Here is a 26,705-nt window from a genome sequence, read left to right on the forward strand (position 1 = left end):
AAGGAGGGCACGTACTGCATGGTGCACTGGGTGTTATACACAACTAATGAATCATCGAACTTTACATCGGACACCAGGGATGTACTGTATGGTGACTAACATAATATAATAAAAAAATATTAAAAAAATAAAAAATTAGGGGCGCCTGGGTGGTACAGCGGTTAAGCGTCTGCCTTCGGCTCAGGGCGTGATCCCGGCGTTACGGGATCGAGCCCCACATCAGGCTCCTCTGCTACGAGCCTGCTTCTTCCTCTCCCGCTCCCCCTGCTTGTGTTCCCTCTCTCGCTGGCTGCCTCTATCTCTGTCGAATAAATAAACAAAATCTTTTAAAAAAATTAAAATTAAAATTAAAAATTAAAAATTAAATCCTATACTGACGTTCATTTAAGTAGTTTATGGGCTTTTGCAATTATAAATCATTCTCCAATAGGTACCTGGCATGTGAGACATTTCACACACGTACGACACTATAGGTAGGATACATCCAGAGAAAGAGAATTGCTGGTCAAAGATTACGTTCGTTTCCAATTTTGGTAGATACCGCTGAAGGGTAGCAGAATATGCCACCTCAAAATATGCCGCTTTGGCATTTTGATTATTTTGAGCTGTAGGCATCCGAAAAACACCAAATGCAGGGTAAGGCTTTCCCTGAACTCCCTTTAGCTGCCTAAAGACACCTCCTCCAAAAGGAGCTTCATTACCATAAATCCCCTCCCTGAGAGTTTTACCAACCAGGTGACTCATCACAGGAAGAAAGACTAGAAGTGGACACCACACCCAGACACACAGTCACAAACTATCACACTTCCCATCTGCTCTTCTAAGGGTTCATTCCTCTTTCCTAAAAACCAGTAACTCACCTCTAAGAGGCCTACATCCCCCCTGCCCCGTCCCCATTAGGATGTTATTTAAGTCTGAATTCTATGCCACCTCCCTGGGTGTCTCCCATGTGTACATGGGGTACCCGTTAATAAACTTTTGTTCTCTCCTATTAATCTGTCTTCTATTACAAGGGTCTCAGCTAAGAGCTCAGAAGGGTGGAGGGCGATTATTTCCCCCCCTAAACCACCTCCCCTCTTTAGGGACTGCCAGCCCACACTCCTGGCAGCAAGGCCTGTTTTTTCACACCACAGCCACCACCCTTTAATCAAACTTTCTGGTCCCTGCCAACTGATGCGACAAAATAGTTTTTCAGCACAGTTTTAGTTTGCATTTTTTTTTCACTGTGAAAGAGGCCATTACCTGTTCTTATCCTTTGCCTATTTTCTATTAATTTATAGGAAATAAATTTGATTTTTCAAAGCTCCTAGGATAGACCACAAAGTTTTAAAATAAGCTCAATCCAGGACCACTATGAACCCTTCCAAAACAACAATATGAATAAAGCCTATAAGATTATCAGGAAAGACTGAACAGAATATTAACGAGCAAAACCAAGACAACCAACTGAGCACAAGGTGCAATGCCTCCCCTGCTGCTTTTCCTCACCAAACTCTAGAAATCATGCAAAAAAATTTTTGCTTATTTGTCAGTAATTCCACAGCCATGCTCAGAAATTCAGGAGACCAGAAGTTGTGAGGAATCCCCATAAACTGGAGAGCAGCTGAAGATGGACTGAGAAGGGAAAATGGCATTCCAAGGCACGCACGAGAGCCTTCAGTCAAGGGCAGCTAGAGTGCAAACAGCAACTCCAGTCCAGAAGCAGAAGGCCAGGAAAAAAGCCAGAGCCCAGGGGCGACTGACAGGTATGACTAGGACCCCCTGCCCTGTCACCCTTGCCTGAGCCCTCACTCCCCTAGGCAGCAACAATAAGGTACCATCTGCTGAGCACAGTGAAACCAGTGCCAAAGGCAGCTGGAATGCCCAGGAGGGAAAAGTGCAGCCAAGCAAGGTAACTAAGCCACTGAGGTACCATTGCCAGAAAGTTCCACCTGCTCCCTACCCTCACAGAAAGCAAAGTAGGAAACTGAGGCCCAATGGCAACCTCTCTGCAATGATTCGTGCCAAGGATTCCAAACACAAATACAGACAGACACATACACACACACAGTAGTGTGCACACACACTCCACCTGAACACAATTTATTTGGAACTCCCAAGACCCTTATCAATGAAACTCAGAATAAAATGGAACTTGAAAAACCCACCATCCAATCACCTTACCTCCTAAGAGCCCTGTTGCTTTTCCCCCTGGCTGTGCATGGGACTTCCTTGGCTTTCAGCTCTTCTTCCTCTCAATTTGTCACTCAGCCTGTCTCCTGGTTTCATTAGTGGCTTCCATGACAGGACTTTCAAATCTCTCCTAGTCCCAACCTCCCACCAGAATGCCAGTTCTGTCTATATCCCTAAAATACTTAAGATTGTTTCTAACGCAAGGAGAATATATAAACATATAATTATATATATAATCAGTAATTCTGTGGATAATAATGCTTCTTACATAAGTCTAGACTAGAAATGAGAAGTGTGCCATTGCTGATGCTTTCAGTAATAAACCTTTCAAAGGACCTATCTTCAATGCAGTGTAGTCAAGAACTTGATCTTGACACTAAAAAACTGATACCATCCTCCTTCCCAAAACCATTTTCCCCTCTCAACTTCCCACTGTCCTCCTAAAGTTCCCACTATGTAAGCACTACCTTGAAACTTTCTGTAGTATATATGCCCTGCCTCCTGAGGTAGATTACTTCTGTGAGACATAAATCAGGCTTTATTTATGTCTCTTCCCTGTTCCTAATTAACTTCCAGCACACTGCTAAAGAGAAATTACTCAAAAAAAACAAAAATAAAAAACAACTTGTTGAAACAGCCACGGTCCCACATCTAATAAATACATGAAAACATATTCAGTATAAATTAGGAATAAAATATGCTAATTAAAACAATAAGGTATCATTTTTACCCATCATATTAGCAAAGGTTAAAAGAAAACAACTGTGAAAGCGTGAGGGCAATAAAGAAACAGGACCCCCATGAGTATGTAGATATTTGACAATATCAAAATTTTAATTGTGTATACTCTTTGTGCCAAGGATTTCATTTTTAGAAATTTATCTCACAGGTAAACTCATACCAGTTGACAAGTTCTATTCATAAAGATGTTAATCAACTCATTGTTTGGAACAGCAAAGACATAAAATAACCCAGATGATGGTCACGACTACAGTATGGGATAAGCACAGAAGGGAATACTGCGTAACTGTGGAAAAGAATTGAGGCACACCTTACGTGTTGGTGTGTAAAGATACCCTAAATACCTCAAGGAAAAACAAAAAAAACAGCTCATACAGTAAGACCCTATTTATTTAAACAAACATGTTCATTCCTACATGTGCCCAAGTCACTTCTGAAAGGGGACATAAGCAATGGTCCAAGACTGGTTACCTCTGAAGAACGGGACTAGAAATCTGGAGGGAAGGGACTTTTCACTTTATGTACTTTTGTACTGCCTGATTTTTTTTTTAAACTATAAACATTATAATTTAAATTAAAAAAGTAGTTAAATAAATGCATTGTTCTCTGTGCCTGTTCTCCTTCAGGATCTGAATGTGCTTCCAGCTGCTGCTTTCACCTCTGTGTGAGAGCTGTCCCAGGACTAACACTTCATCTCGACTTCTCAGTCAAAACCCAAGCATAAATCTTTACTTACTAGACATTTCAATCTGATGTCTTGCTGTTATCATAAATTTAAAAACAGAATCTAAATTTGCCCCCCAAAGGAACAACCCTTTACAATTTCTATCAATCAGCACTCTTGACTCAAGTGATCTCACGTACGCAAACACTTGTTCCTCAGACACCTTTCACACACTTGCTATAAATGCTGGCTGTTATGATGGGTACTGAAGATGCAAAAATGAATAAAACCAAGTCCCTGCCATTAATGAACTCAAAGCCAAACAGGCCAATAAATGATTATAACATGGGGTAAGTATTACCACAGAGTTCTCTATACACAAGCAGCTCTGGACAGACAGACACATCTGAGGCAGAGGAAACAGTATGTGCAATGGGTGCTGCTGCTCAGCCAATTTATTTCTATGTTCTATAAGCCAAGAATTAGTCTAAGTTCTTTACAACCACTGACTAAATAGTTCTTGTTAACAACTCTAAGAGGTGAACACAATTTTCTCATTTTACAGATGAGGAAACTAAGGCACAGACAGATTAAATAACTTGCCCAACATCCCAGAGATAACAAGTGATAAGGCCAGGATTTGTACCCAAGCTCATGTGCCCATAAATCTAATTCACCCATTCCAATCCAGTCCCTGGTCTTTCCCTTTACCGGAGAGACTCTCCAAAGACATCAAGTCCTGTGGGGCGATGAAAAATACAGCAATGCAGTCAATAATATTTTAAGAACTTTGTATGGCGGGGCGCCTGGATAGCTCAGTCAGTGAAGCGTCTGCCTTCGGCTCAGGTCATGATCCCAGGGTCCTGGGATCAGGCCCCACATCAAGAAGGAGTCTGCTTCTCCTTCTCCCTCTGCCCCTCCCCCTGTCGTGCTTGCTCTCTCTCAAATAAATCAATAAAATCTAAAAAAAAAAAAAAACAAAAAAAAACACTTTATATGGCCACAGATGACTACCCTTAGCATGGTAAGAATTTCGTAACATATATAATTGTCAAATTACTATACACCTGAAAGTCATGCATTGTATGTTCTCTACTCTTCAATAAAAAATTTTTAAAAAGTCCTGTGGGTTCTTCGACAGCATCCACAATTCTACCTATCATCTTCTAAATCCACCTCTTCCTTTATGTTCCCGCTGCCTCCATGTGAGGCCAGGCTCCTGTAATCCCATACGACCCAGTCCAACAGTATCCGGATTTCTTTGCCTCCCACCTCTTTGCCTGGATTCACTCTGCACACTCCACTACTGCATTAATGCCTCACAGGAAATTCCGTCCAACGCTGCGATTCAGACCAAAGGTTCTGGTCTGAGCCAGACCCTAAGTAAGTCCATGTAGAGTGAGGATGAATCTCCTTTCATGATGTAAAAACCCCACTGTGTAACAGGAAAAACGGTACTTAAGACTCCTAAGATTTTCTGAGGATGAAGCAGGACGAGGCAGCACGCAAAGCACTCAGGAGGGGACCGGGCAGAGCATGCCTAGCCAGGTGAAAGGTCAACTATAATAGATATTTAATGCTAGCAAAATTACCACTTCCATCACTTCACTCACCAGCTCAAAAATGTTCAATGATTCCTTATCACCTGAAAAAGAGAGTACAGTACTGACATTCAAGACCCTCCAGTCTGAAAGCTCACTTTCCAACTATTTCCAACTACCCTCCAAACCAGTGGTTCCCAAACTTAAACATACATAAAAACACCTGAGAAGCATGTGGGTAAAAATGCAAATGCCTGGGGCACCTGGGCAGCTCAGTCAGTTGAGCCTCTGACTCTTGATTTCAGATCAGGTCATAATCTCAGGGTCATGGGATCAAGCCCCGTGTCAGGCTCTGAGCTCAGCAAGGAGTTGGCTTGAGATTCTCCCTCTCCCTCTGCCTTCCCCGCCCCCCATGCTCGCACACGCTCTCTCTTAAATAAGTAAATCTTAAAAAAAAAAAAAAGCAAATGCCTGGGCCCCAAAGATTCAGAATGTTGGGCTAGGGCCCAGGCATCTATATTTTCTAAAAAGCTTTCATACTGATTTGGATACAAGTAGTCTGTAACCTCAGTTTGCAAGTGTCCTAACAGGAGAGGCAAGCAGTCTTCTCAACATCTAGCAGGTTCCTCCACACCTCTGTTCCTGCCATTCACGCCTGCCTCCCGCTACCACATCTGACCCACAGCCCTTTCCGCCCTACTCACTAAGCACAGAGAGAGCGCTTTCCTCTGTAATCCTAAAGCACTCTATCTTCACCACTCATCTGGACTTCAGCAATCCTCGCAATAATACCTGGTTTGCTGTCTGACTCTCATACTGCTATTTAACTTTTCACGTCAGTTATTTCCCCAAGTCAATTTTACCACCATGGACGTAAGCAATACCTTCAACAGGAAATGATATGCTCAATATCTTATATTTAATTTAGGAAATATTTGATATACACATAAAATTAAATCTCTTTTATGTGTACTGACTTCCTGTCTCCTGATTCAATGTGCTTTAAATGGAAAATAAACATTGGTGGATCGGATCCATAACCAATTCTGTCCTAACACCCTCAAAATATGCAAATGACACCCTAGTGTACGTTGTCCCAACTTAGGCTGAGAATCCATTAATCATAACCTATATCCCAGAATTGCCTGCTTCCTGAGAAAGGAAAAAAACAAAACAAAACAAAAAAAAACACATGCCCCTCATTTGTACTCGAGACTTTAAGGCGAAACCTCAGTTCAAACAGGAGACTAGAGAATTAGTGGGCAACGGTCACTAGCCAAAGGACATATTAAACGCACAGGTGCCATTAGTCCTCCAAGTAATGGAACATTCTCCAAAAGGTTACTATGTTCCAAGGGCTATATTAAGTATCCTAGGGTATTCCACTCCAGTGCAATGGGAGTAATGAGAATAAAAAGATTAAGCTTGCGAAGATCAGAAGAGGTGTGGAAGATGGAACGGTGACAGGGGTAGTAACTGAACCGCAGAGCTGAGGAAGCCCCGGTGTAAGTGCCTGCTAAAGGGCACCCAAACAAGAAGCAAGCCAATCCAACCCATGGAACCCCAGGAAGGCCAAAGAGCTGAAGAAAAGCATCATGAAGACAGGAGCAAGGCGCAGGGCTAAAGTAAGTGGGTCCCCGCCAACCCCATGCCCCATGGGAGACCATGTGTGTGCTCTCTGAAGAAATGTAACTGGAGACCCTCTGGACTCCAAAGCCCAGGTTGGGAGGGTAAAGAGGAGAGGGATGAAAACAGGAGGATGAAGTTCAAGTGTGCTTGCTACAGGCACGCAACGGGCTTCCCTGCCTCCAAGGCAGGGGACTGGACGAGTCTTCTCAAGAGAAGCTGAAGGGGCACCCAGGAAAAAGTTAACAGACATCTGGGATCCCCCTCATTTCAAAAGCTGGCCTGCCACCCCCAGCAAGCCCCACCACTCAACAAAATCCACTCACACGAATAGCTTCCAGTCTTAAGTACAAGGGAACAATCAAAAATGATTAGACTTGTGAGGAAAACCTCCAACACAAAATACAGAAACCAAAATAAACCAAAGAAAGGAATTCTCAGGAATTCTCACAAATTCCAAAGAGGATTCTCAGAAAAAATTAAAAACTAAGACATCCTCAGAGAGGTAAAACAGTAACGATAATAAATGCACATGTTTAGTTATCAGCTACTCGTCCCCAGGCACTATCCAATCCCTGACACGTATTAACTCATCTATGAGGTCGTATCTTCATTTTCTCATTGTGTAGATCATGGGTTAGCAAATTACAACCTAAGGGGCCAAATCCAGCCGGCTGCCCAAAGAATGATTTTTACATTTTTAAACGACTGGGGGAAAAAAAATGTTGTGACATGTGGAAATCACATGAAATTAAAATGTCAGTGTCCATAATTAAAGTTTTAGTGGAACACAGCTATGCTCAATTGTTCACATACTACCTGTAGCTGCTTTTGTGATACAACAGCACAGACGAGTTGTTCCTACAGAGACCAAATGTGATGTTCTCATCCCTTTAAGCTGCTGCTCGCCACTCTACAAATCTCAATGATGCAGAGAGAAGTCAGCATTTCAAGTGTCTTGCACATTGCGACACTTATTACCAGTGGATATCTGTCATGTGGAAACAAGAAAGAAGTAGACTTTGATGTCACGCTTTTAGCAGAGCGTAGGTCATTTTTTAAAAATCTGATGAAAGGTCAAAGCATCACGTCTGTTATGTAACAGCATCGTACTTGTACCAGAATACCATACAGGAGGATACTACCAACCAAGCACTCATCACAACAGACGGACAGGCCCTACCGTGGAGCATTCCCAGTTCACGAGAGCAATGGACAGGAGAGCTAGCAAATCTCAAACACGACATTTCATCACAGCACAGTGTCTTCCCAATGACAAAGAATAAAAACGAGGCTGCAACCAAAGTAAGGTTCCAAAGGGCTCATGTGTTAACCAAACAAGAAAAGTCACGGACCAGTCAGGAGTTAAACTAAATCGTGTTTGATTAGAGCAGCCAAAGAAATGTGTCCAGAAAAAAGAAACATCTTTCAGACCTGTCTTTCAGTGAAAACAGCTGTTCAGAGAACAGTCTGTATGGAACCATTACAGCTATGAATATTTTCCCAAAAAGTAGAGAAAAATACTAACTCAGTTCAACCTGAAGTGGAATCTGCTAAGATGTATAATAACTGATGGTGGTAAACATACGTGTGCAGCAGAAGAAACTTAGATGGACAAATTTACAAACCCTGTGAAAATGAGAGGTGTTTAAGACCTACTTGCTACTCACTGCATGATCAGTGAGCAGGGAGGTGGCATAAGATATCTGAATCCACCACATGTTATTGAACCAGTTACAACAGCTAGTTTCATTACTTTCATGAACTTAACCATCATCATTTCCATGACAATTCTGTCAGAAGCAGCAGCTGAATATCCTGATCTATCCCACCACACGATACCACAGCTTAGCCAGGGTATAGTTTTATGGAAAGTTCTCGAGCTCAGAGAACAAAATTTTTCTGAAGAACCTCCCTCGGCCACTATTACTGAACACTGAATGGCTTTGAAAATACGTTTTTGCTGCAGATTTGCTAAGATTTCTCAATGAATTCAATCTAAAATTAGAAGGCCAACAGCATTTCTATGCAAAACCTACACTGAGGGGCGCCTGGGTGGCACAGCGGTTAAGCGTCTGCCTTCGGCTCAGGGCGTGATCCCGGCGTTATGGGATCGAGCCCCACATCAGGCTCCTCTGCTGGGAGCCTGCTTCTTCCTCTCCCACTCCCCCTGCTTGTGTTCCCTCTCTCGCTGGCTGTCTCTATCTCTGTCAAATAAATAAATAAAATCTTTTAAAAAAAAAAAAAAAGCCTACACTGAGATAGTCATTTCAAGGACAACTGACACTGAATCACAAGTGATGTCGAGCTGCTTTACACACTTCGCATCCTGTAAAAAATTAAGATGAGATGCGAGATCTCCAATGCCACACAAATATGTAATAGATATTTTTTCCAAAATAAAACTACAGTTCCAGCACTTTTCAGACCTCAATACAAGTTCCGCATTTCAAAAACCATTTAACTGTAAAACATGAAGCTTCTACCTAACCCTCAATTGGAAGTGATTAGTGGGCAATACGATGATTTGCTAAAAGGTAATTATCAAGAAAAGAATCTAGCACAATTCTATAGATGCCTTCCAAGCAATAAATATGCTCCACTAAAAACATATGTTCATAGACTGACATCAGTATTTGGAGGTACCATGGAAAAAGATACTTTCAAAGATGAAATACAAAAATCTCATTACAAACCAATGTTAAATATGAACATTTGTGATGAATTTTGATGACTGAGGTTTAAAGTTAGTATACTCTGTTAGGTAAAATGTTATCCCCTCTCCTCCAAAAAGAGATTTCATTCTTCATTTAGCAAACCTTATTACAAAGGGGCGCCTGGGTGGCACAGCTCAGGGCATGATCCCGGCGTTATGGGATCGAGCCCCACATCAGGCTCCTCTGCTATGAGCGCTTCTTCCTCTCCCACTCCCCCTGCTTGTGTTCCCTCTCTCGCTGGCTGTCTCTATCTCTATCAAATAAATAAATTAAAAATCTTAAAAAAAAAAAAAAACCTTATTACAAAAAAACCTATTCTCAACCATTATTCATATCGTATTTTGAATTTCATTAGTAAAAAACTCATGGAAATTTTTTCTCTCCCATTACATAAGTACCTGTATAATATTCTTCGTTTTGCCTCCTGGACCACAAAGCTAAAATACTTGCACAAATATCTGCCAACTTTTGGCCTAGACAGAATAAACTGAGGCAAAGAAAGATTAAGGGACTTGCTCCAGACTATAGAGTCAGAAAGTGGCACACCAGGTTTCAGACGTAGGCAGGCTGGGTGCAGAAACCACTATACCACATTGCTTCCCTGAACCAAGAACAAGATGTCATAAAAAAGGAAATAGTCAAAGGACAGGAAAAGATACTTGAAAAGTTGTTTAAAAAACTGGACAGAGAGAAGATAAGGTCAAAGAAACTCCCATAATAAGAGACAAACAGATGGAAAACAGGAAATGGAAGCTTAGAAGACCCACTTAGATAGAAGGTCTTAATATATTAGTAACAGGAGCTCCAAAAAGCAAGCAAAAACCAAACAGAGGGGTGTTAAGTCAAGACACTATTGAGCTAAGTGTGAAGTGTCTGAGATTTTTATCCTATGTTCACACTAACAAAGACATGAAGCCTCTGGGACAGGGACCAAACAATTCAGTGCTCACAGCAACAGCATTAGCCACAGCAACATCTTGCATCAGTTTCCTGGGCCCCAAGCCCCACAGGCCTTTCAAAGTGTTTGGTAAAAATTAGTAACATGTTCATGAAAAAAACAGGCAGATGGGGGTGGGGAGCTGGGAAACCAGGTAAATTACTCAGCTCAGCAGTGAGAAGTATTTATGTACTCCTAGCAACACGGAGCGTTTAGTCAAGAATTCTCCTGTATCTCTACTGGAAGGGCTGGAAGAGAGGGGAGGAAGAGGAAGAGCACCTCGACTACCATAACAAGGAGTCAATAGGCGTCATCCACGATTGATAAATCCAAAAATAGCCATTTAGCCATATTACTTACAAACAAAGTTAAGGGTAGTTGTCTCTGGGAACCAGACTACAAAGGATAGGGAAGGCAGGGTATGGCTCATTTTTTATAATATATCTTCTAATATTACTTATCTTTTCTAAAACACAAGCATTACTTTAAGGGGAAAATTAACTCTTAATTAAATTAGAGAGAATGTGTTTTACTATTCACTACCACAATCACTGATTCATATAAACAACTCAATGTGCAAATACCAAAGAATAGTGCAGGACTGAGAACACAAACTAGCATCACCCAAGCTCCATCCCATTACGTTATGCAAGCACGAGGGACCTGTCATTACTTCCTGAGCAGCCACTATGTGGCCAGCACGACCTAAGTGCCAAGACTGCCAATGTGAAGAATGGAATTTACAGTTGAGTAGGAGATACAGCTAAATCAACATGAAATTATGATATACCAACTATTCAAGACTCTGAAAGCTTCCCAGATGTCATACCTTTTAAAAGGTAAGACCTGAAGAATAAGAAGGATTGGCCTACTTGGGTGTGGGGTTCAGAAAATTGTCCACGCAAAGAGAACACCATGTATAAAGGCCAGACTGAAGACAAAAACAGGCAAGGGCCCATTCAAGGAACTGAAAGAAGTTCGACATGGCTGGAGTAGGGAGGGTATCAGAGTGGAAGCAAAAAAAGGCCAGAGAGCAAGCTGATGCTTGATGCTTTACAACAGGAAGACTTCCTCATGGGCTTCTACTTTGCCCACTGGAACCAGAAGATCACACACAACCCTGAGGCTTGTAGATCAGTGAACTCTTCTGCTATATGCTGATGATATTCAAAATATCTATGTCCAGTCCAGAACGTTCGTGAGGGTGCCAGACCATTTATCTAACTGCATGCCATGCCTCACCATCTGGACCCAGAAATCAAGGACCACACCCTAGGGATGACAGAGTAAGAAACTGGGTCCCCAATGACAGCAGAGCCACCATGCCAGCCGTGAATTGTCTACCTCTGGACTTTTACACGAGAAACAAACAACATGTTTAAGCTATTATTCAATCAAGTCTCTGTTACCCACAGCCAAACCTAATCTTAACTGATGCAGGAGGCTTTAAAAGTGTTCCACAGTGAGGAGCCTGGGTGGTTCAGTCGGTTAAGTGTCTGACTCTTGGTTTCAGCTCAGGTCATGATCTCAGGGTCATGAGATAGAGCCCCTGAGTTGGGCTCCGCACTCAGCAGGGAGTCTGCTTAAGATTCTCTCTACCCCTCCCTCTGCTCCCGTGCGTGCACGTTCTTTCACTCTCTAAAATAAATGAATAAATCTTAAAAAAAAAAAAAGTCTTCTAAGGTGAAGGGTTGCAAGAGATATCCTGAAGGAATTAAGATTCAGTGACTGAATCAATCTAAAAAAGAAATTATCAGTCATATGACATACAAAATGTATATTGTTTAATTCTCCCAATGTCCTTATTGGAGAATTAACAGCCACTTTTAGCATCTGCATTTTTTTAAAATTTATTTTAGAGAGAGTGTGGTGTGAGCCAGCTGGGGGAGGGACAGACGGGGAGGAAGAGGGAAAGAATCCCAAGCAGACTCCACACTGAGCCCTGAGCCCAACATGGGGCTCGATCTGACGACCCTGAGATCATGACCTGAGCTGAAACCAAGAGCTGGACGCTTAACCAACCGAGCCACCCAAGCATCCTTGCACGGTTTGTAAGTTGAGATATAACTGACACGTAGCATTGTTAGTTTCTGGTGTACAACATAATGTTCCATATGTGTATATTGCAAAATGATCACAATTAAGTCTAGTTAACATCCATCACCATACATAACTACAATTTTTTCTTATGATGAAAACTTAAAAGATCTGCTGTTAGCAACTTTCAAATATACAGTAATTATTGACTATAGTCGCCATGCTGCACATTATACCCCCATGACTTACAACTAGAAGTTTACACCATTTGACCACCTTTACCCATTTTGTCCACACACCTGGCCCCACCCCAACCCCACAACCCTGGCCTGGTGTCTGCATATTTAAAGAATATGATAAAAATTAGAGAAGATCAAAAAGTACCAACCAAACTTGCTCAAAGGAATGAAAAAAACAAAACATTTTAGTAAATAAGACTATTTGTAAAGTTGTTCTCAACCTTACCAGGTTATTTTGGCTAGAAATAAGTAACAGGTGGATAACTTACACACTGTTTACGTGTAGTTTTTAAGAAGGTCAGAGTATTCACGAAGAACTTTCCAAGGGGAAACAAGCTGAAAGGTGGGAGCAGATAGTGAACAATTCCCCTTACACATAACTGAGAAGTGGTATGCTGAAACACACCACCATCAGAGCCAGGACCTTCACACCCGGACACTGTCAAGACCTTGAGACCTAAGGTGAAATGTGGAACCCCCTCAGGAAGCAGGATACCGGACTAGAGGGCTTCCTGAAGTCCTCTCTACCTCCAACACTCAGTCTTCTCTCAGTCCTGGGCAAGGAAGAATAGCCATAGCCATCTGGCCCCTCACCTGTTCAGGCTCACAGCCCTTTTCAACGAACCAGGTCAAAAAAGTTGAGAAGGGGCCTCATTCTTCCTGCACATTTTCTCATTGGTAAGAGTCTTCCTGGGGGTGTCTGAGTGGCTCAGTCAGTTAAGCATCTGCCTCTTGATTTTGGCTCAGGTCGTGATCTCAAGGTCGTGAGACTGAACCCCGCGTCAGGCTCTGCACTGCGCTTGGAGCCTGCTTGAGATTCTCTCTCCCTGTCCCACTGCCCCTTCCTGCAACTCCCTCTCTGCAAAAAAAAAAAAAAAGTCTTCCTGCTCAACTGAGGGTGCCTCAATCACCCACTGGGACAGAGAGACTTCTCACTGGGAGTGCAGGAACCATCACTGCCCCAGACTGTCCTATGATTTCAACTAGCCGCTGAACATCGCATACACTCTGATTACAAGTATACAATACTTAAAAAACATGAATATAAAGAGACCAAAACTAAATACAGAAAGACTTACATGTTGTCACATTGCTTTTATGCTTAATCACTTTTAAAGGTCTCATTTTACCAAAACCTACACTGCAAGCACACAGGTACTTCCCATATGTTTATTATAGTCACAGAAAGGAAAATGAGTGGTCCTCTCTTATCACTAACCATTCCCATTACCTGAAATGAAAGATGACACACTGAATTTGAATTTGTAGCAGCAAAGGAAGTCACCTCACCTACTAAATCTCAGCAAAATGTCCCAAAACACACTATGGTAGGCAGAATAATAGCCCCCAAAGAGATTCACATCCTCATGTATGGAACCTGTGATTGTTACCTTACCTGGCAGAGGGGACTATGCAGCCAAAATTAAGTTAAGGACCTTGAGATGGGGGAAATTCTCCTCAATTATCCAGGTAGGCCTGATCTAATCACATGGGTCCTTAACCTTTCCCAGCTGTGATCAGAGACCTACTACAGCATGGACGACGAGATGCAATATTGCTGGCTTTGCAGATGGAGCACGAGGGCTGCAAGCCAAGGAATAGGGGTGGCCTCTAGAAGCTGGAAGAGCCACGGAACAGATTCTCCCCTAGAAACCTCCAGAAAAGAACACAGCTTTGCTGACACACTGATTTTAGCCCAGTAAGACCATTTTGGACTTCAAAATACAGAACTTTAAAATAATTTGTATTGTTTTAAGACATTAAATTTGTGGTAACTTGTTACAGTAGGCATAGAAAACAAATACACATGGGGCGCCTGGGTGGCTCAGTCGGTCCAGCATCAGACTCTTGCTTTCGGCTCAGGTCATGATTTCAGGGTCTTGGGATCAAGGCCCACTTGGGGCTCTGCACTCAGCGCCAAGTCTGTTTGTCCCTCTCCCGCCCCCTCTGTCCCTCCTCCCCCCACTTTGTGCTCACTCTAAAATAAATAAAATCTTTAAAAAAAAAAAAAAAGGTAAAAAATAAACAACTTCTAACAATATGTGAAAGTATCTACAAAAGTGTAATCAGATTGCCCAAATATTTAGAGCAATGAGACATAAGTTATTTCTGCATGTATATTTCACTTTTTTAAAATTTGCACGTATTGTACTTCACTTCTATTTTTCTCCTGCTCTCATGAAAACTCTACCAATGAAAATGCCAAAGTGACAATTCTTTGAACTTTTTGTAGAAGGATGAACCATATCAACCAAGAAAATGAAAGAGGGTAACAGGAGCAACTGGAAAAAATCAGGAAACAATTATACCATGATTTTTAGAAAGTCAAACCTCAAAGCGTTTGCACTGTGTAATTCCCTTGTATCAAATGGATGCTACATTTTAATAAATAAGTCCTTCTAAATATTGACATTAAGAGCTTACTATTAATTTTTTTTAGATGTGATAATGGTAATATGGTCATATTAAAAAGACAGTGACTCAACCTTCTACAGATTTACACTCAAATATTTAAAAATGAAATGGTATGCTTATGATCTGCTTTAAAACAGCTGGGAGTGGGGACAGGAATGGATAAGGAAGTAGATGAAAGTAAATTAGCATGAGTTACTAATTGTTGAAGCTGGGTAATGGGTACATGGGGGATATTAAATTATTTCAATATTTAAACCTTTCTGTATTTAAAAGTTACAAAAACAAAGTCCTTGGACGCTATCATAATAATACAGATTCAATATATTTAACAGTTGAATGTCCTTCCTGTGACATTGCCCCCCTCAATTCTCTGCCACTCAAGCCACCTGCAGTTTATAGTTTAATCAAGTATTCTTTAATCCCCAACTCATTTTACCCTATTATCCTTAATTAAGGATAATTTCAGCAAGTCACTTAACCTATAAGAACCTGGTTCTTCATCTCCAGAATGGAAATATTTATACTTGGCCACTCTGAGTTGCCAAGAGAATTATCTAAGATAAAAATTACAAAGCAGAATAATCATTCTAGAAATCTATATATTCACAAATTTCATGCTCAGCAGCAACCATTCCCCTATTCCTATAGATCTCTTCCCTACCACCTCCAGTTCTTTCTTGCGCCCCCCACCTATAAGACCAAAGGCCTGGGGTTCCTCCATAAGATCACACTCCCCTCCACGGCCTCCATCCTCCATGTTTTCACAGCAGCTTCTCTCTACACACCCCTCCCTCCAACCTCTTCTCTCGCCTTTCAGAGGTCCCACTCCATCTACACCCCTAGTCCGTCCATTCTGTGTACCCCACTGCCGGCCCTATCACAATCACCCCATTACTCCTCTAACCCAGTTCAGTACTTTCTGCTGCTATCAGCTTTATCACCCCACTACTGCCACCAGCTCTCCAACACCTGGGCTAACTTCCCACCCTTTCGGTTAAAACACAATTGCTAGTTGCCAGGAAGTGGGAAAGGGGGAAATAAAGAGTGTTAATGTGTACAAGTTTCTTTTCTGGGTGATGAAAATGTTCTGGAATTAGATAGTTGCACAACCCTGTGAATATGCTAAAAAAAAAAACTGAGTTATACTTTAATTGTACGTACACTTTAAAGGGTGAATTTTATGGTATGTGAACTACTTCTCCATAACAATGTATACGTAAAAAAACAAAACACTGTTGCTCACCCTACCCATTTCACGCCCATTTTTCAGACGAACATCGCCCCATCTCCCGAAGCATCTATCTACCCGCTCTTCGGTATCCCCCCAACTCTTAACACTAGACTCGGACAGAGGTCCCTCTCACTCTTGACTAACACACTCCCTCATCCTCTAAGTGCCACTGTGCCCTGGAAGGGGGCGGGGGGAAGATGCGGGCAGCCCTCGCGGCCCAGGCACAGCCCCTCCAAGGTAGCCCAGGCCCCCAGTGGCAGGAAAGGACCCTCTCCACCGTCCCGGCGGAGCAGTCCTGCCGACGGGAGGGTGAGGGTGTCCGCAAACCCGCTCGGACGAGGGGCTGGGGGCCCCGCCGGGCTTCCAGGGCCGCTCCGCTGGGGGCGGCGCCACAGCCCACCTGTCTCAGCCGGAGGGCAGATCCGCTTCCAGCTCCACGGACACACGAGCGGTGGCACGGGGGATCGGAAGAAGCCGCCGTCGCCGCCGCAGCCAGGGTGGCGCACGCCGACTCAGGCCTCCATGTTTCCACGTCTCTGCGGCTCCGGCTCCAGCTCCAGCTCGGCCCCGGCTCGGCTCCCGCCCCGGCAGCGTCCGTGCGGAGGCCGGGAGGCGGGTAGAGAAGAGGGAAGCGGTCGAGAACGCGGCTGGGGACCGAACTGCCGGGCGCGCGCCGGCCGACGGTCACGTGGCGCACGGCGCGCAGACTTCTGGGAAATGTAGTCCTTCAGACGTTAACGCGTTTCTCCACCCTCATAGCGCGTCCAGGGCAACGGCAAAGCCACGTGGCAAATTCGAGAAGCGGCTAAACCCTCTTACCGATCGATCGGTGGATGGCTCACCCCACACCAGTGGTTCTGGTGGCTTAGCTTTGTTAAGGCCCCTGTTTATTCCAACTGGATAGCCATCCCAAAGTCAAGCAGTTCCTTTAGGAGTTCTGAAGAATTGGAAATAGGAAAATAATTTATCTTTTGGCGTGTTTTTACTTTTTATCTTTATCTTTATTCTTTTCAAACCCTTGTGTCAAGAGCTGACTTTCTGAAAGTAATTTTTAATGGAGGCAGATAGTAGGTCTATAACTAACTGCACTATTTATAGAAAAGTCAGGTCTCATAGGAAAGAGTATCAATATAGTGCAGTGCCCAAAGACTGGAACTTGAAGTCAAATGAGCTGAATGAAGTTACCAGACCGACATATGTCCTTGAGTTTTTCCCATCAGTTTCCTCTTCTTAAATATATACAAGATGATGCTAATTCTTCTCACACAGGGCTATTGCCAAATCAGTAACGATAATTAACAAGTCCCATTATGGGTTTCCTATGTGCTATGCACTGTTTCTCCAAATAACACTGAGATAGGTATCACTATTACTTCCGTTTTACAGTCAGTGTGTCAAATGTACTCTGAGAATTACCATACGGATCTTCGATATACTTTTGTAGCATCTGTTGCCAATAAATTCCCGAGCTTGCAGGATTATTTCAGGAAAACATACTAAAACACAAGGTACCTGGGAGCCTAGCCAAAAAGAGGAGGGCACTACTATGTAGCCATTGTAAAGAATACTAGGAATACCCGCTCATGATCTATCCAGTGGGGAACAGTATGTATAATATCCAATCTTCATAAATGAATTATGTTTATGTTTATTATATATGTGTATACACACACAGGGGAAAAGGCTAAAAGAATGTTAACAATTATAAACTTTGGGGAATGAGATCCTGTGTGATTAAATTCCGTTTTTCCCAGGGCACCTGGGTGGCTCGGCTCAGATCATGATCCCAGGGTCCTGGAATCGAGCCCCGTGTCGCTTTCCTTGCTCGGTGGGAAGCCTACTTCTCCCTCTCACAATCCCTGTGCTTGTGTTGCCTCTCTGCTGTCTCTCTGTGTCAAATAAATAAATAAAATCTTATAAATAAAATAAATTCAATTTTGCCTGTTTCCTATTTTTCCTGCGATGAATATGAGTTACATGCATAGTTTTATCATTTTTATTTTAAAATTTCAGTAAAAAGAGAGGCCCCAAAACCAAACTCAAAGTACTTCATATTTTTGCCTGTACCAAAAATCACACCCTCTATCTACCCCAAAATGATCTAGAAATAAATGTGAGCCTCTCTTCAGAACTAACTTTATAGACCGAGAAACAACTCATTCTACTTTGAGGCAAACATGTTATTAAAATTTAATATCCCCCTTCTTTAATATTTTTGGGATAACTTGACGTAAAAAGGGTCTTACCAGTGTTCCTCAGTAAATGTCCTAATGCTGCTAGGCAATCATCATAAATCAGAGTGTTAGGTTAGGAATGGTTTTCCCAGTATATGAAGCCTGACTTCACATACCTTTTATTGTACATGTAATGTGCTAAGTATTATCTTTGGTCACCATCTCTCAAGACTGCCAGAACCACTATCATGATAACTTTGACTGACTTGATTACAACAGTGTCTAGTTGCTGCAGAAATGCTAGCAGGAAAGTCGTGAAAACCCTTCACTAAATGCAGCTGGGTGTCCTAATTGGATCCTAGAACCAAAAAAAGGCAGTAAGTGGGAAAATTTATGAAATCCAAATGAAGTCTGGAGTTTAGTTAATAGTATTGTACCAATGTTTATTTCCTAGTTTTGACAAATTTGTTGCAGTTATGTAAGATACTAACATTAAAAGAAACTGGGTGGGGCGCCTGGGTGGCTCAGTCATTAAGCGTCTGCTTTCGGCTCAGGTCATGATCCCAGGGTCCTGGGATCGGGCCCTGGGATCGGGCCCTGAGTCGGGCTCCCCGCTCAGCGGGAGGCCTACTTCTTCCTCTCCCACTGCCCTTGCTTGCGTTCCCTCTCTTGCTGTGTCTCTCTCTGTCAAATAAATAAAATCTTTGAAAGAAAGAATGAGAGAAAGAAAGAAAGAAAGAAAGAAAGAAAGAAAGAAAGAAAGAAAGAAAGAAAGAAAAAGAAGGAAGGAAGGAAGGAAGGAAGGAAGGAAGGAAGGAAGGAAGGAAGGAAGGGAAACTGGGTGAAGGATATACAGGAACTCTCTGTATTTTGCAGCTCTCTGTATAGCTAAAATTATTCCATGTGGTAGGCAGAATAATGGTCCCCCTGAAGATAACCACATCCTAATCCCCAAAACCTAGGAATGTGTTAGGTTACATGGCAAAGGGTTGCAGATAGCATTAGGTTGCTATTAAGATGACTTTCAAATAGGGAGATTATCCAGGATTATCAGGGTGGGCCTAATATAATCACAAAAGTGAAAAATGAGAGGAAGGCAAAAGTCATAAATATGGCTCAACAACTGTATCAGGCTCCGCCCTCTACAGGGTGTCTGCCTGAGATTCTTTCTCTCCCTTTTCCTTTGTCCCTCCCCTACTCCTGCACTCTCACTCTCTCTAAAATAAATAAATACATCTTAAAACTAAATAAATATGGCTCTGTAAGAAGATCAAGTGATGCAATGTGAGGACCAGACATTGCTGGCTTTGAAGATGGCAAGAGAATGGGAATGTATGCAGTGACTTCTAGAAGCTGAAAAAGACAAGGAAACAGATTATCCCCTAGAGCCTCCAGAAGGGAACCCAGTCTTACCAATACCTTGATTTTAGCTCAGTGAGAATCGTGTCAGACTTCTGACCTACAGAACTATGAGATAATAAATTTGTGTTGTTTTAAGCCACTAAATCTGTGGTAACTTATTATAGCAGCAATACAAAATGAATACATTCAAAAATATCAAGTTTAATTAAGAAAGAAAACTTCAAAATGACTGCCTGTTTTCCCAACACCGTTTCGATCTGAGACTGTACCAATATTCATCCTACTTAGGAAGTAACTGTAAAGCAGAAAACGTACAAAGAAATAATACCTTGCCTTGGAAGGCATACAATTTTTATATGTTGCAGCAGCAGACTTATACCTTCCCAGCACATTTTGGTTAGACTATCATGAAAATCAACGATATCCAGAAATATGTTGAGTTACCCAGGAAAGCCGGTCAGGCAGTGAAATACTAAGCGAGGCATTGAAAGAAATTGCAGTCCTGCAGAAACTCTTCATGCCCCTCATTACTCAGAGACTTTCCAGAGAGACACTTAGAAGGAAGATTGGTGTTTCTAATTGAGGACATCCATTTGGTTCAATCATTCAACACGTATTTACTTAGCAATTCCGTGTGCACTGTGCTTCAGACGTGAGCCTGACCTCAAGAAGTTTAAGATCTAGTCGAGACAGGCATTATACAATTAAAAATTGGGTTAAATTGCCATGAAGGACAAGGTGAGCCAGCACAGCCTGGTATCCAGCCCCAAAAGAACAGCTTTTTGAGAAATAAGTGTGAAAATCAATCACCTGGGACTACCAGGACCAGAATTTTCATCAACATCTTACTAACAGGATTTACATCGGCAAAACTGAAATTTCCTTTGGTATTAAGACAAACAAAAAACAAACGCAGAACGGATCTAAATCAACAAGAAGATTGGGTGGCTCAGGCGGTTGGGCATCTGCCTTCAGCTCAGGTCGTGATCTCGGGGTCCTGGGATCGAGCCCCTTGTTGCATCGGGCTCCCTGCTCATCAGGGAGTCTGCTTCTCCCTTTCCTTCTGCCTCTCCTCCCACTGGTGCACGCACTCTCTCTCTCTCTCCCTCTCTCATGCTTACTCCCCCTCTCTCTCTCAAATTAATAAATTTTTTAAAAATATAAATAAATCAACAAGAAGTTATTCCAGAAGTGCTAAATGCCACCACAGCCTTTTAGGAATGTAATGGCTCCCCAAGCCATCAAATGGTCTTGATTATGGACACTGAGTAAACCTTTTACTACGGGCTGACTCTCTTTTTAGAACCTAAAGGGCCAAAAAGGACCAATGCCTAACAGAAGGCCACTCTACAAGCAAGATGGAGACTACCTAGAGATTATTGTTTCAAACCTGTTCGAAGAACAGTGCTCAGATTTTCAATGCCCTGAGAATAAAGAGCAGACTTTGGAGTCACATCTGTATTTAAGCCCTGGTTCCATAACTTATGAGCTGAAAGATTTTGGAAAGCTACCATCTTGGCCAGTTTAGGCTGCTTTAACAGAATACTGTACAGTGGGTAGTTTAAACAACAGACATATATTTCTCACAGTTCTGGAGGTGGGAAGTCCGCGCTCAAGGCGCTGAAAGATCCAGTGTCTGGTGACAGCATTTTCCTGGTTTGAGGATAGCATCTTTTTATTGTATCCTCACACGGTGGAGAAAGAGAGCTCCAGTTTCTTCTAATAGGAACACTTTTCTCAAAAAAAAAAAAAAAAAAAAAAAAACCTTAAAAAAATCAAAACACTTATATCATCATAGAGCCTCCATCCTTATGACCTGATCTAAACCTAATTACCTCCAAAAGGCCCCACCTCCTAATGTCACCCCCGTGGGTTTGGTTTAAAATACATGTCTTTTAGGGGACACAAACATGCAGTCCATAACAGGTACTTGACTTCTCTGAGCCTAGTTTTCTCTGTAAAAGAGGAGACAGTAATATCCCACTCACATCTCACAGGTGCTGTGAGCATGCCTTTTCTTAAAAGATTGTATTTATTTTTTTATTTTTTATTATTTTTTTTTGAGAGAGAGCAAGTAAATGAGCAGGGGGAGGGGCAGAAGGAGAAGGAGAGAGACAATCCCAAGCAGAGTCTGCGCTGAGCACAGAGCCCGACCTGGGGCTCAATCTCATGACTCTGAGCTAAAATCGAGTTGGACAGTTAACCAACTGAGCCACCCAGGTGCCCCACATGCCTTTTTTTAAAAAAATAAATGTTATTTCACCTGCCTAGTCCAGATGGTAATCAACTCACATGTTGTCATTGCCCGTCCCTGGGCCTTCCACTGAAGAGGGATATAGATTAACCAGAACTAGATCACCTGGTCAGGGCAGTCAGGTTGGTGAGACATCTGCAAGTCATGTCAGATACAGAACGGCTGGAGGAACTGAGTATGAACAACCAGACTAAGACTTGAGATAAGTAACTGTTCTCAGGAGGCCTGACCAGACTGATTTTGTGTCGCCCTGGAGAACCAAACTGGGACCAAAGGTTTGAAGTGATAGGATACAGGTTTCAGCTCCATATAAAAACTTACTGACAAGGATATCGGTACTAGCAAAGAGCAATTCATGTTATAGGCTGTTTATTATGAGCTGTGCACTGTTATTTTATTTAAATCTCCAAACAAGGGGCGCCTGGGTGGCTCAGTCGTTCGTTAAGCGTCTGCCTTTGGCTCAGGGCCCGATCCCAGCACTCTGGGATTGAGCCCCGCATCGGGCTCCCCGCTCAGCAGGAAGCCCGCTTCTCCCTCTCCCACTCCCACTGCTTGTGTTTCCCTTTCTCGCTGCCTCTCTCTCTGTCAAATAAATAAATAAAAGCTTTTAAAAAAATAAAATAAATCTCCAAACAACCCTGCGAGAAAAGGGTTGATGCAGAAACTGCACTAAATGACTTGGAAAGCACTTCACAATAGTTTGTTAACTGGAAGTGAGCTTACTGATAACAAAATTGTCTACCTGGAAGAAACAGGAGATTCCAATCCCTATACAGGTGTTCAAGCTGAGTCCGGTTGAACAGGTAGTCCGAATTACAACTGGGGAGCACCTGGGAGCCTCAGTCGGTTAAGCATCTGCCTTCAGCTCAGGTCATGACCCCAGGGTCCTGGGATCCAGCCCCTGCTCAGCGGGAAGTGGGCTTCTCCCTCTCTCTTCCCTTCCCCCCAACCGCTTGTGCTCTCGCTCGCTGTCTCTCAAATAAATAAATAAAATCTTAAAAAAAAAAAAAAGAAAAGAAATTACAACAGGGAAGGAGCATTGCCAATTCACCAAGTCCCTTGATTGGAGAAAGGAGGAGCTGAGGACCAGGGATGTGCGATGATTCGGAGGAGGACACACAGCCAGCAAGCTGATGACCGAGGGGAGCGGCCTCTGAGGCCTTACCGAAGCCCCAGCGATGTCAGCTGTTAGCGGGCTGTCAGACACCATGGAGAGTGCTGATGACTCAAAAGGCAGTGACTCCACAGTTCCAGGCTGTCACTTGGCCAAGTGAGCAGCCACGCAATTACCTCTCCAATTCCTCCAACCCCTCCTCTAGCTCAGCGACACATCTGTGCCCCAGACTCCCTGGTCATCTTCCCTTCTCCTGAGTTCCAAGGACGAGCCTGGGGAGAAGGGCGTGGGCCAGCGAGACCATCAGGGTTCCCGACTGCTTCCCCCCCCAGAGGAGATGTCCTCCACTGTGCTGCCGGAGAAATGAAGCTAGAGGACGAGGTGCCCTGTGCAGTTGTCACTGTCTCCTTCCCATTCTGGGGACAAATCAGGATGAGTCACAAACTAGTACTAGTTAATGAATTCATCTGGAAAACAGCTACCCGAGCCAGGCACGGTTCTAAGGTTGCAGGTGTAGTAACTCACTGGTCATTCCGACCCTCCAGAACAAGTACATTATCACCCCCATGTTATAGTCCAACATGAAATAAACTTCCCAACATCACAAAATTGGCACATGGCGATTCGAACCCGACCCCAGGCAGTCCGGCTGCGGAGCCCACGCTTCCTCGCCGGAGAAGGCCGCCTGAGCTCTTTTTGCCCACGCCAGCAGTACGTGAAGGTCCACACTGACTTCCCCAGAATTGTTTTCTTTCCAACTAAAATGGACTGCGATGCCTGGTGTGTTAGTTAGGGCTGCTGTGACAAAGGACCACAAACTGAGTGATTTAAACAATAGAGATTTATTGTCTTGCAGTTCTGGAAGGCCAGAAGTCCGAAATCAAGATGTTGGCAAGGTTGGTTCTTCCAGAGGCCTTGAGGGGGGACCTGTTCTGTGCCTACCAGCTAGCATCTGGTGGTTTCCTGGCAGTCTTTGGAGTCCCGTGGCTTGTAGAAGGGTCACCCCAATCTCTGCCTTTGTCTTTTCATGGTGGTCTCTCTGTGTGCGTCTATGTCCAAATTTCCTTTTTGTAAGAATACCAGTCTATTGGATTAGGATTCACCCTAATGACCTCATTTTAACTAATTCCATCTGCCATGACCCTACTTGCAAATAGGGTCACATTCTGAGGTACTATGTTGGGACTTCAACACAGAAATTGTGTGTGCGTGGGGGGGTGCGTGACATTATTTAATCCATAACGCTGGGTACAAACAATCCTAAGGAGGTTTGAAGAAATGTAACTGATCTCAGAGGACATGGTCAGACTTATTGGTGCCAATGAACCAAGTTAGGTAAACGTTGTCTTAACACACACATCATGTTTTGTAGAAGGATGTAATTATACAATAATGAGACTGCCGGCCTCACCAGGCAGAGTGAATCTCCCAGAAGCCACCAGCATGAGCCTAGACTTAGGACCTCATCTATGCTATCCTGCCATTGTGTGGAGAATGGGGATGGGGATATCTAGGGGAAAGAGCACAGGAGAGCAGGGACCCAAACCTCCAAACCCTCCACTGGGTCACCAGGTGTCAGAGTGGTGGCTTAGCTGTTGGAAAAGGTCACTTAAACTGCCCTTTCACATGCTACTAAATATCAGGGAGAGATATCCAAGTTAATTTGCTGGTTTAGCATTTGGTGATTTCTAACTGGGTTTTTTTTTTTTTTTCAATTTAGTTCCAAAACATTTAGAAAATGTGTTCCCCAAGGTACCCTGGGAGGTGGCAGCGTGCAAGGAGCTCACCATCCTGTGAAAGACTCAGCGGGTGCCCAGCTATCTGTAGCCCAAGGTCACCTGAAGGAGAACCCCTGAAAGCAGCCTGCAGGGCAGAAGGACAAGAGACCCTCTGAAAGGAAGAAAGGAAAGGCTTCCCAGAGGTTGTGATATTTAAACAGGGCTAAAAGGATTCTGGGGGCGCCTGGGTGGCACAGCGGTTAAGCGTCTGCCTTCGGCTCAGGGCGTGATCCCGGCGTTATGGGATCGAGCCCCACGTCAGGCTCCTCTGCTATGAGCCTGCTTCTTCCTCTCCCACTCCCCCTGCTTGTGTTCCCTCTCTCGCTGGCTGTCTCTATCTCTGTCAAATAAATAAATAAAATCTTAAAAAAAAAATAAAATAAAATAAAAGGATTCTGGTACCAATTTCCAGTGTATGGGCGAGAGGTTTCCCCATATCACCAAGCAATTCTGACACCAGCTGGGTGTCCTGTAATTCAACTCTGTTCTGATGCTATCTACCTGGAGAGAGCATCAGATGTCACAGGTTGAGTGCTCAGTCCCACAACATGCCCTCCCAGTCCCCCTTCAGATGCCAATCCCAAGCCCAGGTTGTGCTTCTAACCCAACTGGCGATGAAGCAAATGATCCCATGACCCCCTCCTTGGGTTTAATTTGTTAGAGCGGCTCAGAGAACTCAGAGAAACATTTTACTTACTAGTAGAATGATCACTGATTTATTGTAAAAGGACACAGGAACAGCCAGATGGAAGAGGGGCAAAGGACAGGGTTCGGGGAAAGGGAGACGAGCTTCTGTGTTCTCTGTACGAGTACCATTCTCCCGCACCTCCACATGCGTTCACCAGCCCAGAAGCTCTGCAAACCCATCTTTTGGGGGGTTTTATGGAGGTTTCAGTAAATAGCCAGGATTGATTAAATCATCGGTCTTTAGCGATTGACTCCACCTTCAGCCCCTCCCTCCTCCTGGGAGGTCCGCAGCGTGGAATTGGGGTAATCCTGTGGTAGGGTCTCCCAGCAAGCAGCCCACATCCTAAGGTGCGGTTCAAAATACATCATTAACATATCAAAACACATCTTCTTCACTCTGTTCAAGAAGGAAATTCCAGAGTTTTAGGAGCTGTGTGGCACAAATGTGAAGACCGCATATATATTAATTATAAATCACAGTATCACAGGAGCCAACCCATCACAGGTTCCCTGCCCCAAACACTTGCCAATGGACCCCGAAAGGCACACAACCCTCTGCTATTAAAGACCATCAAAACACAAAATTTCCTAAAAAGTGCTAAGTGAGGGATTCACAAAATGTAGAACCTTTTCCTATGACACACTCATCAGGATTAAAAGAGCATGGGAAGGAGAAGAGTAAGGAATTTTTACTTTTTATAATATACATACACTTTGAAATCAAAATTTTTTTGAAAGAGCATTCATTATTCATTCCACAAATATTGATTATTCTGGGCCAGGCACTGTTATAGGTGCATGGGGTTCAGCATATACTATTCTTAATAAAAACTAAAATAAAATATAAACATTGAGGATAACAGAGGAGTAGGCTTTGAAGGACTGTTCGTGTGTTAATTTCACTTCTTTTCCTTCAATATGTTTAAAGTCTATTTTCAAAGTCAACAATAAAAAAGTCACCATAAAGAAAATCTAGGATGGCTTTTCCTGGAAGCAGCCTGAGGTGTTCTCTGAAA

The 26,705-nt window shown here is 43.2% G+C and overlaps 1 protein-coding gene across 5 annotated transcripts in view; it reads right to left on the reverse strand.

The window, feature by feature from the left end:
* The window catches only part of DYM (dymeclin), a 334,558-nt gene extending 317,566 nt beyond the window's left edge, over positions 1-16,992 (reverse strand). For 2 of the 5 annotated variants that reach the window (XM_034642812.1, XM_034642811.1), the window contains exon 1: positions 16,721-16,991. The gene's annotated coding sequence lies outside the window, so the exon portion shown is untranslated. Of the gene's footprint in view, positions 1-7,563; positions 7,736-16,720 lie in introns of all 5 variants that reach the window. The other 3 variants (XM_034642810.1, XM_034642813.1, XM_034642809.1) reach the window with 3 other exon arrangements.
* Positions 16,993-26,705: the final 9,713 nt, after the last annotated feature.

The sequence above is a fragment of the Ailuropoda melanoleuca genome, chromosome 14 (genome assembly GCF_002007445.2).
Source record: "Ailuropoda melanoleuca isolate Jingjing chromosome 14, ASM200744v2, whole genome shotgun sequence".
Classification (NCBI taxonomy): domain Eukaryota; kingdom Metazoa; phylum Chordata; class Mammalia; order Carnivora; family Ursidae; genus Ailuropoda; species Ailuropoda melanoleuca.